The 20,107-nt window shown below is 45.3% G+C and overlaps 1 protein-coding gene across 3 annotated transcripts in view; it reads right to left on the bottom strand.

Annotated features, from left to right (window-relative positions):
- The window catches only part of NSMCE2 (NSE2 SUMO ligase component of SMC5/6 complex), a 196,562-nt gene that overhangs the window by 123,615 nt on the left and 52,840 nt on the right, over window positions 1-20,107 (bottom strand). The window lies entirely within an intron of this gene.

The raw sequence follows: 20,107 nt of genomic DNA, 5'->3' as shown, positions 1-20,107 counted from the left end.
AAAACTCAGTTTTGTAATGCTATTTTTATCTCATTTCATCCAAATAAAAATATAACAAGGTAGAAAACAGAATCCCTTCTATATAGAACCAAAGGGGGTTGGGACTTGTTCCCAGAAGGGATTGCTGGGGAACAATGGACAGAATTAGTCATCCCACCCACTCATTGCTTTCTTTTTTCTTCCTTTTTTTTGGTTAAATTTATTGGGGTGACATTGGTTAGTAAGATTATGTTTCAAATGTACAATTTTATAATACATCATTTGTATATTGCCTTTTGTCCTCATCAGCCAAAGTTCAGTTGCCTTCCCCCACCACATACTCCACCCCCTTTACCCTCTTCAAACTCCTCCCACCCCGCTTCCCCTTGGGTGACCACCTCACTGCTGTCTGTGTCAGTGAGTGTTTGTTTTGTTTGCTCATTTGTTGCCTTCTGTTTCATATCCCAATGAGTGATATCATAGGGTTCTTGTCCTTTTCGTTCTGACTTAATTTGCTTAGCACGATACTCTGGAGACCTATCCATGTTGTCACAAATGGCGGTCTTTCATCTTCTCTGGTGACCGAGTTGTGTTCCCTTGTGCCCTGCTCACCTGCCACCTCCTGACAACTGTGGGGAGAAAAGGGACACCGGCCCAATGGCCTCTCCTCTCCAGAACCTGAGCATCACCACTTCTCCCTGTAACCCAGGTCTGCTCAGTCCCCTTCCCCATGCTCCACTCTTCCCTCCATTCTCACCGCTCCCCATCTCTGGCCCGCTGTGAAGAGCAGGCGAGTGGCTCTGACGTCACAAAAGATGCTGAGACTTTAACCTTGAACTTCACCATCTGTTGCCACAAGGAGTAAGTGTCCCCTATCCTGTTGAAAGCTAGGCTCAATCTATGTTCTTGTTTTCCTACCAACATTTTATCATACATTTTTTGAACGTGCAGAAAAGCTGAAAGGATCGCAATTCACCCTTCATCTGGGTTCTAGATGCCACAACTAATGACTTGCTCTGGTGGCTTCACCACATGTCTATTCATCTATGTCCCCCCATCTATCCGCAACCTTGTTTTTAAGTCCATTCTGAATTTGCTCTTCTTCATCCCCTTCAGAACAAACTTTCCCTCTCTATAAGCCTCCCTCTCCCCCGCAAAACCTTTAAATTGGCTCTTCACACCCATATTTAAAAACAAACCTTTTAAATCCCTGCCCATTCCCCTCAGCTACTTTCTCTTTATGTCTAGCTCGAGGCACAGAAAGAAACCACCTGTTACCCACTGTTTCTACTTCCCCATGCTCAAACTTTACCCACTACAACCACGCTGCTGGCCCCGCCACTTCTCGGCAGCGGCTCTCCTCCAGGCCTTCATAATTGGTCCCCTGAATCACTGGCCTTTTCCCCACGCTCCTGCCATCCAGCGAAATTCGCCAAACTCTCCATGTGCCCTGACACGCCCCAGATTTCTTCCACAGCCCCAGTAATATACCATTGCACTCACTCTTGTTTCTTTTCCCTAATAAAACGTAAACTCTCTGAGAGCTGTCTGATTTCTCATTGTGTTGCCAGTGCCCAGCACACAGTAGGTGGTGCTCAATATATATGTACTCCATATATAAGTAATTAATCTGATTTGCTCCAAATATACTTATCCATTGAAACCCACAATTTATCAACTGTTAGTAATTATTAGTTAGGTATAAAATACAATTTCTGAACTAGAAGACAACTCAGAGATCATCTAATCTCGGTATCTACCTTCTCCAATTTCATAAATAAATAAAATGACATAAAAAGAAGTTAAATTACTTTCCTACTATTGTCCAGCCAGTTAGAGGCAATGCTAAAACTATAAGATATATCTAAATATTTCTTGGTATTGCCCTGGCTGGTATAGCTCAGTGGATTGAGCACGGGCTGAGAACCAAAAGGTCACGCACGGGTTCCGTTCCAGTCAGGGCACATGCCTGGGTTGTGGGCCAGGTCACCAGTAGGGGGGCGTGCAAGAGGCAACCACGCATTAATATCTCTCCCTCTCTTTCTCCTTTCCTTCCCCTCTCTCTAAAAATAAATAAAGAAAATCTTTAAAAAAAAATCCTTGGTAGCCCTGGCTGGTGTAGCTCAGTGGATTGAGCGCAGGCTGTGAACCAGAGGATTGCAGTTCGATTCCCAGTCAGGGCACATGCCTGGGTTGTAGTCCAGTTCCCTGCAGGCCAACTCCCAGCAGGGGACTCACAAGAGGCAACCATACATTGATGTTTCTCTCCTTCTCTCCTCCCCTCTAAAGATAAATAAATAAATAAATAAAATCTTTAAAAAAAAAGAATTTATTAAAAAAATAAATAAAATAAAAAAGAATAATCACTTTAAAAAAAAAATCCTTGGTATTGATTCTAGTCAGTGGGATGGATATGTTTCTGATCTCTCTGAATCTGACTATCGATGTATGCAAAGTCAAAAGATCATCTGCAATAAATCTGCTTGATTACCCTTTGTCATAAAGAAAAAAACTATATAATTTTTTGCTTAATTGCTATGCATTTTAATTAACTAAATCAAAAATGAAAATTAGGTATAAAACCAAAATGCCTCAACCTACACTTACAGACCAGAAAGAAGGAACTGGCTGAGCTCTCACTGTATTGATGAAACTCAACCAACGCGGGGTCCACCGCCAAAGAGGGTTATGGAAAACATGAAGAGGCTTTAGCAAGTCTCACACATGATTAAAAATTCTAAGTCAGTCCTGTAAGGCTAAAAAACCAATAAAGCTTAGTTTAGAAGAGAAGGCAGAATGACAATTTAATAATGGCTTCCATCTCAAGAATAAGAGCTATCATGCATGGTGACTAGCTACCCTCTAACCCTACACTAGACAGAACAAGGTGAAACAAGTTCAAGATCATAGCATAAAGGGTTCAGGGTAGATACAGCAAATAAACCTGAAGTTCTTAGAAAGAAATTATAGCATTTTTCTAGATTAATAAGACAGAATCAACTCATACTCACCTGAGATATTAATGGTAATATTACAGGAAGGCATACAAATGAACCTTCTCAAGGTCTTTAATGAGTTTGAAATGACTTAATCCAGGGTGATCAGAGAATGTCTGATCTGAGTAGGTGGTCAGTGAAGGAAATGTTCTTTTCCAACATAGTCTCCAACCCACTTAACATAATTTTCCAAGTTCACCTACAACCACTGCTGAGGATTTGGATAGAAGAGGGAGAGGGGGAGATGGAGGGTAAGGCATTTGAGGTTGACAACATGGAACCTGAAATATGACTATGAAAGCCTGAATAAACCAAATTTTAGCACTCAAAGTACTTTTCCCCCGGGGCGAGAGGCTCACGAGAACTGCTGCAAAACATATAAATTCACGACAGCAAATAGCTTCTCCGGAAATCTGATGCTATAGTTGGCAGAGCTACCACTGCAGAGAGAGCTCACTGTCCTCCGGCTAATAAAACGAGAGCCTGGAAAATTTCTAATTCATTGTGTGTTTAAATCAATGCAGTAAATGGGGATTAACTATAATTTTGAGGTTTCTTGCTTTGTTTGTATCTTCCAGAGAAATAGATACATAACAATCCCAAAAGGGAAATGAAAAAGCCATTCATTGGGAGTGGATCACGAGTGTCACCTAGTCTGAAAAAAGGGAAGGATGGCCCTCTTTTCCTAGGACAAACTTAGAACACCTCAAAGGCTTTTGCGATGGGAGGAGAGGATCTAGTAGACCCTAGTCCAGCCTTCCCTAAGGACAAAGCCCCTGGGTACAGGACCTAAACCCCCAGAGAGCGGAAAGGTGCATTAGTTTGCTGAGACTGCTAGTGAGCCGCAGGCAGTGTGGCTTTAGCATCAGAAACCACTTGCTCCCTGGGGGCTACAATCTGAGACCAAGCTGACAGCAGGGCTGGTTTGTTCTGAGGCCTCTCCCTCTGGCTTAAAGATGGCCGTCTTCTTCCGGTGTCTTCACATGGTCTTCCTGCTGTGTGTCTGTTCAAATCCCCCCTTCTCATAAGGACACTAGTCACAGTGGATTAGGGCTTATCCTAGTGACTTCATCTCAACTTAATTACCTTCTTAAAAACCCCATTTGAGGTACTGGGGATTAGGTCTCAACCCAAGAATTTGTGAGGGGTAGGACACAATTCAGCACATGAGCCGCCCTCCCCACCCCCCCGCCCCCCGCCTAAAAATGAAATTATCTTCCGGAGAGCAGGCCCCTTCTANTCTTCACATGGTCTTCCTGCTGTGTGTCTGTTCAAATCCCCCCTTCTCATAAGGACACTAGTCACAGTGGATTAGGGCTTATCCTAGTGACTTCATCTCAACTTAATTACCTTCTTAAAAACCCCATTTGAGGTACTGGGGATTAGGTCTCAACACAAGAATTTGTGAGGGGCAGGACACAATTCAGCACATGAGCCGCCCTCCCCACCCCCCCACCCCCCGCCTAAAAATGAAATTATCTTCCGGAGAGCAGGCCCCTTCTAGGACAGGCTTCCTGCACTAGACTGGTGTTCCAGGAACCCATCAGTGTAACAACTGGTGTTGTCGTGAGAGGTTGGATTCTAGCTCAATGAATTGTTTTGAAGATTCTTTTAACCCGCTCGCCCACTTCATGACAGGTGACTCACAAGCGCACCTGCCCACTGCACGCTGCGTGTTCAGCAGTTTTTGACCAAAACGGCATGACACCTGTGCCCCACCCTCCCTATTCACCTGATCAGGCCCTGAGCAACTTTTTTTTTGTTATTGTACCCCTGGACAAAAAAAGTTCTCAAAGGGAAACATTTTGCCAATGTGGAAGAGGTGAAACAAAAAATGGCAGAAGCACTAAAAGGCATCAAAATCATTAAGTTCAAACATTGTTTTGAGCACTGGGAAAAAGTCTCGATAGGTGCATGGCATCAAATGGAGAGTGCTTTGAAGGTAACGAAGTTTACACATGCAAGAATAAATACACAATTTTTGTAAATAAACTCTGCGTTTTGGGGGTCCCCACTCATACACTGGGTTAATGCATTTTTAAAACAAAGTCCTTAAACCAGCTTATAGATGGTTAATCTTTATATTATTGTCATTTAAAAATGACAGAAACTGCTCAGAAGTAAACTTTCAGATATCATACCTACATAAGGAGAATTTCACACTACCCCTAGGACAGAAAAGGTTGAGTTTTGGGGACCACCCACTTACCCATCCAGTACTCAGTGAGTGCCCTCAATGTGCTAAGCACACAGCTAGACAGGAGCGAAGATCAGAAACGCCGATGGGCGCATGTATGAATAGCTGTAGGAGCCAGGCTAGGAAGTGGGCCCTGATCTGAGAGGCAGCAGAAAAGACACTCAAAGGTTTTAAGGAATAAAGTAATAATACTGTAAGAATATTTTCAAAAATGGTTGCTATAGTTAAAATAAAATAACCCTAAGATATTCAATATTTAATACAGGCAAGCAGTTAAATAACATTCTGTTGGGAAAGGAGGGGGCAGTGCTGACTTTCTGTTGAACATCTAAGCGGAGAGATGGAGTAAGTGGCTGGAAAGACATTTAAAATGAGAACATGGGAAGAAAAAGAAGAGACATGTGAAGGGAACTCTAAAACAAGCCCAGCAGGAAGCCGAGAGTGAGGAATGTCATGGAAGAAAGGAAAAGAGAACATTTCTGTAGGGGTGAAGCTTGTCCTTTGGGAGAAATGACACAAGACAGCTCCAGTCACAGGTCTGAAAAGATAGCACTGGAGTTAAAGGCTAGACTCTCGGTACCGGGCACTGAAACTATTCACCGGTCTCTGCCTAGCAGCCTGCGAAGCTGCTCTCAGGCGGGCATCATCCCACTGGTGTCCGGTCTGCCGCCTGCTGGACAGGTGGAGCTCAAAGGGCGGTGATACTCATGGGAGGGACGGGGAGGCTAACTCAGGCTGCCCGGAGGGGAGGAAAGAGATTGGGGGAGCTCTGTGTGAACAGGCAAATACATTCTGGTGGCAAAGGAAGAGGAGAGACACAGGAAGTAGATCGTGGGCAAGAGAGAGCTAAAGATATTAGTTTATTTGCAGAGAGGGGCTTGAAGTGAAGTTCACATGATGGAGGAGAGAGAACATGGACCCCAGGTCCACAGACTCCGACAGACTCCGGTCCACCCTATGCATGGATCTTAGGTTAGGACAGTCCTAGGCCCCAGATTTCTCTCGCCTCTGAATTAGGCAGCAGGAATGCCAACTTCAATGCTGTGAAGGCTCAATTGAGTCACGTTTGCATTTAACATGGGCACACAGTAATGTTAAGAAAATTTTACTCTTTTCCTTCCAACTTCAGCACAGCCTTTTGCACATTTGTGGACTGAGAAGAAGAGGCCACTGGGGAAACAAGTGCAAAACACGAAGGGAAAGCAACGAACAGACTTGGGCTGAGAAAACCATTCAAGCACTAGGGCAGAGACTAGAGAAGGAAGAAGGCGACCCACCGGGAAAGCACACGTGTCTCTACTGGGTGTCCCAAGTGCCTCCGAGGCTGGGCAAGCAACAACCTGAGAAAGCCCCCGAAGGACAACAGGAAGTGGTGAGGACTGTGTTGAGCGGACGTGCAGGCCCCAGGTGAGGGGAAGCTCCCACACAGCCCGGTGAGACAGCCCGGTGAGACAGCAAGCCTTGTTTTTAAAGAAGTGTTCGAAATCTAGACTGCTGGGAGACACTTTCTGGTTCTTAAAACAATGTCTAGCCCGAACACTACATCAGCCTACAGGCCAGGAATCTGAAACTCTGTTTAATGCAAAGAACATGTTTTGGACATAAAAATAAAAGTACTCTCATGCTCCACAATATTTGGGGGCGGAGGAGGGGGTAGGAGGGTCTAGTGCAATTTCCAGACTTCTTTCTACTTTAGGGATGAAATGTGGTTCTTCAAAGCAAGACAGAGAGTAATGGAACAAGAGGGGGGTGGGGCAGAGAGGGGGAAGTGAAGGATTCCATTTTGACATGCTACTCCGAAGTGTTTATGATTAAAAACTCGGACTTTAGACTTGAGATTAAAATAAGACTCTGCTGCTAACTGGATGCTGACCTAAGAAAAGCTGCTAAATGCATCTAACCTTCGTTTTCTCACTTGGGAACAGAAAGGGCACCAGTCTTCCCCTCACTGAGCCACTGGAGGCAGAGGCGGACGGAGCACAGTGGCGAGGCCCCGAGCTGCCGGTCACAGAAGGGCCAGCGCCAGGCAGCTGGTGCTGTTGTCGTCATTCTGTGGGTCTGCAGGGCGCCCGGGTATCCGGGTTTGCATCTCGGCAGACCGATGGGGAAACACCCATGTGGAAGAAATCAGTTGGATTTTAATGGAAACCTCAGAAATAAATGGGATTACCAAGGGAACCGAATACACAGAAACTAAAAAGAACCAAGAACACAACTCTGGAGACCACCACATTTGATGAAGCAGCTAGAAGAACCCAAAAAGAAAAAGAACGTACGTGAAAAAGACAACCAAAATGAAGTGTCCAAAAGTCTAGAAGAATTTCAAGACCTGTCAAATGCTGCAGAGGAGTCAAGCTAAATAAGGACTGAGAAGGGTCCCCTGGACTTGGTGACTGGGTCCCTGGGGACTTTGGCGAGAGCAGACGCACGTACAAAGTGCTGACTCCAAAATACCTAGGTTTTTGCCTAGTGAATCGTTTCAGGAAGACGGAGCAGTGACTGGAAAAAACACACCAAACCCCCCAAGTTCCAAGAATTCTCCAACTGCTCAGCTTCAGCTCAAAATCACTTGTAAGTGGTCAGCTGCATCCAACTGGACCGCACACTCCTGAGGCCGACATTTCTCTCCCGTCAGCAAGGGGAAGCAAGCTGACGATCTGCCTGCCAACCACCAAGGCAGGCCTCCGGTGGCCCCGTCCCTATGCACATGTTGCTTTTAGAGTGAAACACAATGGTAGAAACAAAAGGCAGAACTCGGTCCTTACCCACAATGAAACTACATATTATTTTCAATGTGCTTGAACCTAAAATTTTAAGTATTTATAGGATGATGATAATATGCCTTGTTTCTTTCAAACAAAGCTGTTATACATATGCAATGACACGAACTGTGTCATTTTATTGCCACAGGGCAAAGTCAAGGTCTCCTCCTCCAATTATCATTATTGCCTTATAGCCACCATCTCACTGGGTGGGCAGATCGCAGGTGCTAAGGATATTAGTGGGCTGAGTCATTCACACACTTCTGAATCATGTGGGAATCTAGTAGAAAATCAGTCATTCTTGTAACTGAACCAAGACTCAGATGAATTAACTCTCTCCAAAAGAGCCACTGTTAGATGTTTGGTTCCCAAAATAACCCACACCTGATGACTTACACTTTGGAAATCACACCGCCTTTAGGGCTGTGCACATAACAGCAACGAGCCTTTGGCTCTGTGTCCTGCTCAGTACACTAAGTATTCCAAGTTCTAAGTCACAGTCAGCTTGACTATGGCTGCAGGACCAGCTTTCATGCTCGGAGTCCACAAGAAATGGCCTCAGTGGGTCCTAGAACGCTCATTCAACAAATATGTACTGAGTCCCAGTTGAGCACCAGGCACCGAGACGCTTGGGAAGCTGCCCAGACCTATGACACACCACCAACCCAGCTGGTCATGCACAGGGCAACTTTACAGAGGCCAACACTATCTCCACCTCACACGGCAGAAAGCTTGGTAAAGTTTTTACTGAAAGGCAAGTCCAGGCTAAGAATCATTACGCTTCCAGTGGCTCTAACCTAATTGCATGCATTTACATAGGGAGACACATCACATTTTCTAGAGTTTACTACACTGCCTTTGCCCTGTTTTATCTCATTTAATTTTTTAAGTCACACCCGCTAACGATGGCCAGCACGGATCACGGCCTTCATCGCATGCCAGTTTCTGTTGCCTGTTGCGCCATCTGCCCTGAACCCTGGTGGACCCGATTATTTGCAGTTGACTGAGTTTCCCAGTGCCATTATTTGGTCTGACTTCTGACAAAACACTTCAGAGAGAATACTTCCTTGTTGAGCATTGTGACACATCCATTGGGCTCCGGGGCTGGCCAAGGCGTTGTGACACACCACTAGGGAGCCGCGGCCACCAGACATGGGAAGATCTTCCCCCGTCAAGCCTTTCAGAAGAAACATGCTGAGAGCGAGTAAACCTCAACACGTGTGAGGGTACTTTAGGTCGAGTTCAAATGGGCCGCTCCTGTAGAACAGGCCACCGACAGATGGCAGTTCACTGCAGCCACCTGCCGTCAACGCGTATCCGTTACTAAACACGTATGCTGCTGAAAACTACTCCAGTGAACTTCTCACGGCACCATCCCCACTGCAAGGTCATGGCAAACAGGAGTCACCTCCTTCCACAGAGGTCAGAGTTAAGATTCCCTTATGGAGGGCTGGGGAGGCCAGTAGAAATGACACACTGCTGATTCTGCCTCTAGTTTTTCTTTGTTTTGGCAGAATTCATAGTCATATACATTGTTTATTTATTTACTCATTTGATACAGGTTCACCAAATGCCTGCCACACACAGGCACTGTGCTAGGCACTGGAGATGCGATGCACACAGACGAACCTGGCCCCTGCTGTCCTCGTGGGCTTTGGGAACTGGTGGAGGAAACAAAGCTGATTCCAACCGTCAAAGAAATACACCAGCGCCAACTGTGATAAGTGCTGGGAAGGAAACGTACTGGATGCTAGGAGAACACGTCACAGCGTGAATATTGAGGACATCAGTCATAGGCAATCTTTTGAAGCACTACTTGATTGAAACACAGGCCAGGCTGCGGGGAAGGACGGTGAGACGAGGCTGACTACTGTTATTCACAAACACCTTGCACTTGCACAGCACCTTTCATCTGTCTGGGTCACCGCTACACACACACAAGAATCATTAACCCGGTTTTACAGGTGTGAGGAGTGGGCCGCTCTCAGCAGTTACGCATCTTGCCCAAGGTCATACTGAGTCAGTGACAGATGGTTGCAACTCATTCAAACCCCCTTTCAACTTCATTTTGCTTTGTATGTGCTTCCAAATAACTTAGAATGAACTTTTATACCCCACCTTAATTTTATGAAAGCATACTTGATTTCAAGCACACATTCTCAAACTTCAGTGGTCACTTGTCAGTTCTTCGATGAAAAAACACTTACTCTGAACTTGAAATAGACTTTTCTGACCACCATGCCCCTGTCTCCTCTGTCATCCACACAATTACTAAATGTCTCGTTTAACATTATGGGTTCTCACTCAAGACTTTGCAATGAAAAAAGTACAGCAATAGGTGGGTGCTGGTGAGACTGACTGGTCTCACCAAGTACCCCATTATCCAGAAAGATGACCTTTCAGGAAGCTGAGTCATCTACTGAAGAGTCACTTCAAGCGCTGCCTGGGAGACACCACCTTGTGAGATTAGAGTGATGTCCCACGGGGTGTTCGTAACCAGTGAATAATACATGACATTGCTGCTCCCATAGCCAGAACACGTGGGCCCAGGAAGCAAGGGACAAAAGCAGAACTAGCTGCACATCTTCTCCTCCCCCTCATACACCTAATGACCAACTTGCATTTTCCCACACGGCTGCAACTCCAGTTCTGCTGGTTTAACATTCTTAGTGAAGAATGATTTCACTAAGGGACTCAACAATGCCTCTACTGATTTGAAAGCTCAAGCTGCAACCCAGCAATTTTGAGCTCCTCTTGACACTCAACAGACAAAAAGTGAGGTTACAGAACTGGCTGGGGCAACATGAGAAAAGGGAGGTGTGTGTCTGAAACCGGGAATACCTCCATGTCTACCGGTAAAAGACAAAGGAAGTCAATAACAACTCCATACAGACAGGGCCATCCAGAACACAGATACCTAAAAAAAAATGAAATCCTAGGCGGTATGGTCAGATAAAAACCTGCATCCACTCAGAGTTGGCTGAGAGTTAAGAGAACATGAATAGTGGAGAGAGGGAATTAAAAACACCAACTCTGTGTTCAGGACCAACAGCACAAGTGAAGACTGAAGTGTCCATTCTTATTGTGTCCTGGGTTTGACATGCACATACTTGTGTTTTTAACTATTTCTCCCTTTCTCTCTCTTCTACCATTTTCTCTAAAGATTTTATTTATTTATTTTTAGAGAGTGGGGAAAGGGAAGGAGAAAGAGAGGGAGAGAAACATCAATGCATGGTTGCCTCTTGCACACCCCATACTGGGGCCTGGCCCACAATTCAGGCATGTGCCCTGACCAGGAATCGAACTGGTAACCCTTAGGTTCACAGAACCACGCTTGATCCACTGAGCTACACCAGCCAGCGCACCATTTTCTAACAAGGGAATTGGAGGTGCATTAGTTACAGAGCGCCACTGTGGAACAGTAATGAAAGTAACAAGCACGGCCCACATATCCTAGACTTCGAAACAGTAACTGAGAAGATGTTGCATTTTCCCCCTTTTGTGGAAAGAGAGAGCATGTTTTTCACTTTTATGAGATAGCTGTGATGTTAGTAGGAGCATTTGTTGTTGTTGTCACTTTGCAAATTTAAGCCTGGAAGAAAAGTGGACGCTACAGAGGTTGAGCGGCCAAGCTCACCAGTCGAGAGTTCGGCACACCTTTCCAACGGGAACGCCCACCCTGTGAATGACGCTTCACTGATGGGAACCAGAAATTCGCTTTCTCAGCCTCCCTTGCAAGAACACAGACAAGTCACCTTGGCCGTCTGCCCGTGGGACTACAGCACGGAAGGTGCCAGTACAGCTCCTGCAACCAGATTACCAAGGGATGTAACCTGTAAATCCCAACTCTACCTCACACCAGCAGTGTCATGTTAGGCAAGTTACTCAACCTCTCAGAACCTCGATTTCTCTACCCAAATCATAGGGCTGCCATCAATATTAAGGAAATTAGTGCATTTAAAGAATGTAAAACTTTGAAATCCAAATACAGTAGCTACTAGCCACATGTGGTTATTTGAATCTAAATTAGCTAAAGTTAAGTCAAGTCAGTAATGCAGTTCCTCAGTCACACTGCCTCATTTCAAGGGCTCAGGAGCCCCATGTAGCTAGTGGCTACCTTTCCACCGTGTAGCCACGGAACGTCCTTCACCGGAGCAAGTCCTACCAGAAAGGACTGACTGCAGACTGCTTCCTGGCCCTCCAAAAGCACTCAGATGAAAGTTGCTGCTTGTATTATCACTAATATTGTTATCGCCATTATTATTTTACATTACATCCTCAAAATGTATTTTTCTATCTAGAAGCTTGTACCTTTGACCACCTTCCCCTGACTCCTCCCTACCCCACCCCTCAGCAACCACACTGTTGTTATTACTGCAATAGCCAGTTTAAGATACAGCTGAATTCAAAAATCTGGTGAAGGAGCCAGACAAGTAAAAAGCAATGAAATGGAGTCTGATAAGAATCAGCAGCAGTGTCAATAGCAACAGCAGCTTTCAATGTACAGTTTGGTTTATTATGGACAAGTTACCCAGGTAAGCACTCCACATGGGTTATTTTACTTACTCTTCCTCAAACAACCCGGGGAGTTCAAGAACTACCACATCCCCGTATCACAGGAAATTGAGGGTTAAGAAGGGTCTGACTTCAAGCAGTGCGCATGCTCATCAGTGACGGGCTGGGACTAGCACTGGCAGGTCCCTCACGAAGTCCTTGTCTTCACTACGACTTCGAAGGCACCGAGTATTTGCTGAGCACCTCCTAGGGGCCAGGCCCTGCTCTAGCTGCTGGGGATACAGGAGCCAACAAGAGACCACGTCCTCCCCCCCGCCCCCCATGGAGCTTGCATTGTGGTTGAGGAGAACAAGAAGAAAGTATGAAACTGGCCAGATGGTAATGAGTGCTGCGGACAACAACAGAACAGGGTGGGGGTAGGTGAGCTCTTCTGTGATGGGTGGCCGGGGAAGGCTCCATTCACTGAGAAGGCGACATCTGAACAAAGCCCTGAAGGAAATTAAAAAGGGCAGGGGAGTGGAGTGGACAGAGGTGGAGTCGGAAGGAAGGAGGGGGTGAGGGTGGGGCAGACCACGGGGGCCACGTGTGGCCTTCAGCCTCTCCCCTACTGGAGGCGGGGAGGGTTTGAGCAGAGGAGGGAGAAGACCTTCCTCTTTTGAAGGAGCACTGGCTGGTACCCTGTGAACAGATTTGGGGAGAACAAGCAAAAGCAAGAAACCAGTTAGAAGCAGGAAGCCGGTCAACAGGCTGCAGCTGCTACCCTGGCGAAGGTGACGACGGCATGAGTTGAGGTGACAGCAGAAATAGGAAGAGGTGGCCAGACTTGAAACACACGTCACTTCACAGGCACAAACAACAGGGCTTTTCAGTGGACTGGACATGGGCTGTAAGACAATTAAGGCTCTTGAGATGACTCTGGTTCGTCCCGGCTACGTGAACACACTCAGCTGCCATTTTCTGAGGTGGGAAAGTCTGGAGGAACAGCTGGTTCTGGAGAAAAGAAGAGCTGAGTTTTGGAAGGTTGAATGTGAAAGGCCTATCGAAATGGAATTGAGTAGAAATGAGAAAAGACAGTTGTGTGTCTGAGACTTGGAGAGACGACAGGGTTATCGCTGCAAGTGCTCTGAGAAATGATCTAGCACATGGTATTATAAGAGCACATGGGCAACACACTTGGCAGACAGACTGGGTGACGTCAGGGAAGGCTATTTAAAAAGAGGCTGTTCTAAGTCTGCGAAGGGTAAGAGAGTTAGCCATCTGAAAGTGAAAGAGGGACGTGTAGTAGAAGGAACACTGTGTGCTAGGCCGGGGCAAGGGAGCACTCCAAGAAGCAGCATAGCACAGTGGTAAAAATGAAAAGGCAGAAGTAAGCAGGGGAAGTTTTAAATTATTCCTGAGAGCAGTTATCCCCTGCTGGACGGTAAAGTTAAAAAAAGGCGGGCAACATAATCAAATTTTCCATTCAGAAAGATCTCTTGGGCTACTAGACAGAAAACGTATCAGAAGAGTGCAAAACTTAAATACATTTTACTGTGACATTCAGCCAAAAAAAAAAAAAAAAAGAGCAGGTGAGGGGAGGGATGAAGGGAAGGGGAGGGGAGAGAGAGGAAGTGCACATGCAAAACTTCATGCAGCAAACTCACTATAAAAGACTAGACATTGTGAAAGCAGGGGTGAGGGGCAAACTGACTGGAGAATCAGTAACATTTGGTGATGGAATGCAAGACACGAGGAGCTTTAGGGAGTAAGGATGATAAACCAAGCTTCTGATGTGGGAAACTGGGTGAACAGTATTGCCACCTTCGAAGTCACAGGATCCCAGAAGAAAGTAAGAGGAAAGCTCTCTCTGGGACATGTTGAATGTAACAAGCACATTTAGGTTGAGATGCCAAACAGATGACTGAATTCATGTGTGTGACTCTCAGGTAAGCGACCTGGAATAGAAGGAAGGACTTGGGACTCAGCAACGTCGACACAGCCAGTCAAGTTATAAGCACACGTGCCAACTCGCAGAAAAAGAGTGCAGTGTGAGACAAGAACCAAAGAACAGGCAGGAATACCAAGATTTGGTGGATGGGAAGATGAAGTGGAGTCCACCAAGGAGGAAGTGGCTGGAGCTGGGTGTGTGGCGGTGTCACGAAAGTCAAGAAACGCAATTCAGAAAGAAGGGGTTCTACACAGCAGTGAAGTCAAGTGAGAGAACCACGGAACATTACTCTCTGGGGTTTTTACTGGTGTGTGACCTCAGGCAATCAGCCTTGGCTTCCTGATCGATCCTGATCGATCCACCAACGCTCTATTGTCTACTGCCTGGGCGGCTGTGAGGCCACCTGGGGATGCAGATCAAGCACTGGGCACACGCTGGACACACTACTTAGGCACAAAAATAATGCTCTGCTTTCATTATCGCGTATCTTGTGTCCGCCAGCCAGGCAGGCCCGAGAGGCCAGAGGAACGGGATGACAGCACGAACTGCATGGAACCAAGGAGGGAAAAGGCAACTGGAAGAAAAAGAACTCGAATCTTTCCTTTCTTCCATCTCTCTCCCAAAGTTTCCTTCCTCACTCCAAAATGCAGTTAGCAATGCACAAATTCCCCAGAGATCTCTAAGGGACCTGCTGACCAGACCTTAGAATTTACACCAGGAGTCACCACGAGTCTGGGACCAAGATGCCACACTCTTAACAAAGGCAGCTTCCCGTCATGAGCAGCCCACAAATAAACAAAGCGATGTTCTGTAGAAATTAATCTATCAGTTAGTGATTTCAAAAGTTCTTCCAACAGTTTCTGAAACAATAGGCCGAGTAATGCCTATAGAATGAAATACTCTAACTACCCAATTAAGGAGAGCTTTGGACAACCAAACCGGCTTTCAGGTCAGTTTCGACACTGGCAAAATGACAGTCACAAAGAAGTGTCCCAGGCGGCATGTTCTTTCCCATTGAAAATTAAGGGTCCAGCCCNGAATGTAACAAGCACATTTAGGTTGAGATGCCAAACAGATGACTGAATTCATGTGTGTGACTCTCAGGTAAGCGACCTGGAATAGAAGGAAGGACTTGGGACTCAGCAACGTCGACAGAGCCAGTCAAGTTATAAGCACACGTGCCAACTTGCAGAAAAAGAGTGCAGTGTGAGACAAGAACCAAAGAACGGGCAGGAATACCAAGATTTGGTGGATGGGAAGATGAAGTGGAGTCCACCAAGGAGGAAGTGGCTGGAGCTGGGTGTGTGGCGGCTTTCAGGTCAGTTTCGACACTGGCAAAATGACAGTCACAAAGAAGTGTCCCAGGCGGCATGTTCTTTCCCATTGAAAATTAAGGGTCCAGCCCTGTCTTTGTGTGAGTGTGTGCAGAGGAGGAGGGCGCACACCCCTGGAGCTATCTGGCCTGGAGAAAGCAAAGACCTGGGAGGAGGAAGGGGCACTGCTAAGTTTCAGGGAAGCCCCTTCTTCCAGGGCATTCTGGTCCAGGAAGACATCTGTGCCTGGGACCACTGGGAAGCCCCCCAGCCACTCTCCATGTCCCTTGTCCTCCTTAATAACCAGGATCCTAATAACCAAAAGAGCAAACTCACCATTTCTGTTGTAAACTTACAGAAAACAGATTTAATATGACTACAGAAACTGAAAAACATACAAGCAAGGTATCTACTCTGCAGATTCTGTGTTTTTCTCTAACTCCAGAAGTTAACGTCTAACACTGGTAGGTGTCCTGAGGACTCAACTCCCTCATGTCCATACGATACCACACACATCCAGAACACGGGATGAGGGCAAGCCAAGGACACGAGGCCAGACCTTTCCCTCAGTGATCACGCCTCAGCCAGCACAGTGCAGACTATGGGAGCACTAACACTCCAGCAGGTTATTAACACCCCCTTTCCTTTACCTGCTCTATTCACTCCTGCCCGGCAGCCTATCAGATTCTCTGATGTTACACCTTCTCTGTAACTAATGCGGCTTCCTCATATTTGAAATTACTTCCCACAACTAGAGCTATCGAATTGCCTTTCGCCTTCCAATTCATTTCCTATGAGAAAGAGTTCCTGAGTAAATGACAGTGAATTCTACCCACCACGAACCTAGTCAAAATTCCGATGGACCACAGGAAAACGAAACGATAAACAAAACAAAAACCGCTTAGGTGCTTCATAGTTTATGAAACACTTTTTAAAATACAATTGATATAACTTGATTCTTAGACACTTTTTAAAATAATTTACATACCCATATTTTTCGGACCATAAGACACACCTAGGTTTTAGAGAAAAATAGGGAAAAAATTTTTGAAGCAAAAACTGTAGTAAAATATGTGATAACATAAATAACATAATATTTCACCAATGTGAAGGTAAAGTTACATTCAGACTATAAGACACACTCCCTCTCCCCCCAAACTGGGGGGGGGGGTGCATCTTACAGTCCAAAAAATATGGTGATTTGATTCTTGTTGCCCAGAAAGATTAAATAACTTCCTTGAACCAAACACCAAGTAGGTGACAGAGCCCCACGGTGGCCACCAGGTCTGAAAGCGGAGCTAATACCATTTCATAAGGCACTGTAACATTATAGCATTAAGCCAGCTATTGTGTGTTCACCTTTGTTTCCAGACCTGGTGGCTGCCCTGCAAATCCCAGCGCTAACCATGACCCACTTCCCTGGACTTCCCCATACCTTTAACTGTGAAACGCTCAAGAAGGCAACAGTCAACGGGAAGTCTCAGCTTAAATTGGAATCATATTCTAAAATTTCTATAAACCAGCTTTCATATTCTGGTCTCCAATTCAATGTCAAAACAGCCTTGGGCATGGAGATTAAAGGATGCAATTAACATTTCTTAAGCCTACTGTGTGAAGCCTCACTTGCTGTGAGGTCATGAAGTACTGGCCTGCATCATCTTTTACCCCTTGCACCAGCTCCATGCAGCACTGTCCTCTCTGTACAGGTACAGAAACTGAAGGTTTTCAGGGGCCAAGTCACTAGCCCAACGTCACACAGTTAGGCAAGCCCTTCTGATTCCAACTGTAGTTACTACTCCAGTGAAATATTCTTTGCACATTCCCTAAAATGCCACACACTGATCCTATCACTCCCTTCCTCCATGGAGAGACCCCTCGCTGCTTCTAAAAGCTGACCGTGAACAAACCTACAGGCTAACCTGGCGAGATGAAAAGGTCACTCAACCTGAGTTAGCTGGAGGCAACTGAGAATACTGACTGGCACAGAGCAAGAACTAGAGCAACGTTAGCTAGGCTTACCATCATTATGGAAAGGACTGAAACATTTTAGCAAACATAAACACAGAACATCACATTAGCCCTGAAAATTCCTTCACACTCATACCACTGCCACTTTTAAAATACACCCCAAACCGAAAGTTCTCCCAGGGTCAACGACACTGGCTCTCGTAGAGTTCTGCCTCTTTCTATTGTAACAACAGCTCTACAGAATGACATGCTTTCTCTTGAGTAGCTCTTCTCTGCTGCCAACAGAGCCCACCCCTTACCAGGCCCAGTCAGTGTGAGGAGTCCCTTTTCATTTGGAATGGAAGTCCCAAACCTTTAACTTTGGAAAATTACAGTAAGCTATGTAAAAGAGCAAAGCATCCTCTACAGCGGAAACTGGACCGAAGTATTCTTAATCCCAACTGAAGACAGAGCCAACAAAGCACGTCTATCTTGGGGCATGGAGACGTCACAAAAAGAGCCTTGAATTACACGTCACAAAGCCTCTGGAGACTGAGCATGTCTCTGCCCCTGCCTGAGGCTGAGACTCCAGGAAACCTGCCTCACCTGGCTTGGAAGGTTACTGTGATCCTTAAGGAGATTGGGGATCCAAGAGGGCTCCTTCCTCCTCACCTGGCACAAAGAAAGTTGGGTTTGGACTCTCAGTTAAGGCACCAGGGGACTGGAGGAGAAAGTGATAACATTTCCAAATCTGGTTCAATCAAATGATCAATGACCCCAGACAAGTATCAAATCACCAGGGAAGCCAAAAGAGAACTGAATTCACCACCATGAATTCATTCACCATGCAAATCTACGCTAACTCCTCTGGAATGTTTTAAACACCAAACTGATACCTATACTATAAATGGGCTTTGTTACAGCTTTATAAAAATTGGATTACAATGAACTATTTATGATTAAATCACTGTTAAAATTTATTTTTTAACTTAGCTTGGAAACCTAGGCCACTGAGTGTTATTTCTCTGGGAAACCATAGTTCGTGGCTCCATCCAGCAATTCGAACACTGGGAACGGGCTTCTCTTTCCAGGGCCTTGAGCTCACAGAGACGCAGGGACTCCCTTCGGATCCTCTTTGGCAGATTCAAGAACTTGTTTTCACTCTTCAGTCCTGTGGCCGTCCAGATATGAAATGTCTGATGAGGACCATCAGGATAGGACAACTACATAAACATCTTCCACTTTGGGGTCATATTTCTATTCATAATCTCATTTTATCTATAATTACCCAGTGAAGTGCCCAGGACAAATACTACTATTACACCCATTTCAGAAATGAAGAAGCTGAAATACAAAAGTTAAGCAACTTGTCCAAGGTCAAAGCCTGGCAAGACGAGGAGCAAAAGCCAGATCTTTATTTCCCAACTCAACACTCTTATCAATCAAACAGCAAAGGCCTAGAAAAGGGGAAGGAGGAAGTAAAGGTAATTGCGATTTCTTTAGACTTGAAATTAGTTTCAAGCTCTGTGAATTTTCATTGATTTTCTTCTTCATCATCCCCTGATGAGCTAATAACTAAAACCATCATATCATGAAGTATAAGTTGTATTAAATTATTTCCTCATTATTATATATAGGCGGTCAATTTTCAAGTGTTTCATAATACAATGACTCAGGGACTAAACAAGAGCACTCTACATTAGTCACTTGTTGAACGGTTACATGACACTCATGCAAAACTCTCGGGAGGTAGGTGGGAGACAGAAATAAACACTTACCAAAAAGATGACTAAATTAAAGACAAAAAGCAAATGTAAAATGTACACATTTTTCCTGCTAGTTTAAGCCGGGGCGGGGGGACACCAATGTGAAGAAACAAGACATGAGGCACCTGTCACCATTTTTTCTGAGCGTAGGTGGTAGAGAAGAGTGTGCCGGCTTAAGCCAGCACACGGTGGACGTCTTGGCGGCGAGGGAAAGCAGTTAAAAGTTAACAGGACAGAACACTAAGACTCTGCCTTTACACAGCACTGTACCTCCCAAGGGCTTTCACAAAGGTTATCTCATTTTTTAATCAAGAAATCACTGTGACAGAGGGTAGGGGCAGATATAACCAAGCTCACTTTGCATTAAGGTCACACAGCCCTTCGGCAGGCGGGTGTAGAAGAAAACTCAATAACCGCACTGAACGTTGACACCAGTTTACTGCTGGAATGAGATCATACACACTTCGAGTTACAAAGGCAAAGCACTTTAAATACAGAATCCGGCAGAGCAATTCTATTACTATTATAAAAGAGGCGGTAGGACATATTCTAATTACATCTATATTATTTATAGGTGCTTTAAGCCATGGCTTAAGAATTTCTTTTAAAAAAAGAGAGAGAAAAAAACTAAGCACACAATGTTTATGCTGAGACTTTAAAAAACACAGTGTAACCTTATGCATCAAATTTAATGTCTGAATTTGC

Source organism: Sturnira hondurensis, unplaced genomic scaffold, assembly GCF_014824575.4.
Source record: "Sturnira hondurensis isolate 20B ecotype Veracruz unplaced genomic scaffold, ASM1482457v3 Scaffold0006413, whole genome shotgun sequence".
Taxonomy (NCBI): domain Eukaryota; kingdom Metazoa; phylum Chordata; class Mammalia; order Chiroptera; family Phyllostomidae; genus Sturnira; species Sturnira hondurensis.
Note: the sequence above shows the minus strand (reverse complement) of the source record. Positions and strands in the feature narration are given on the sequence as shown.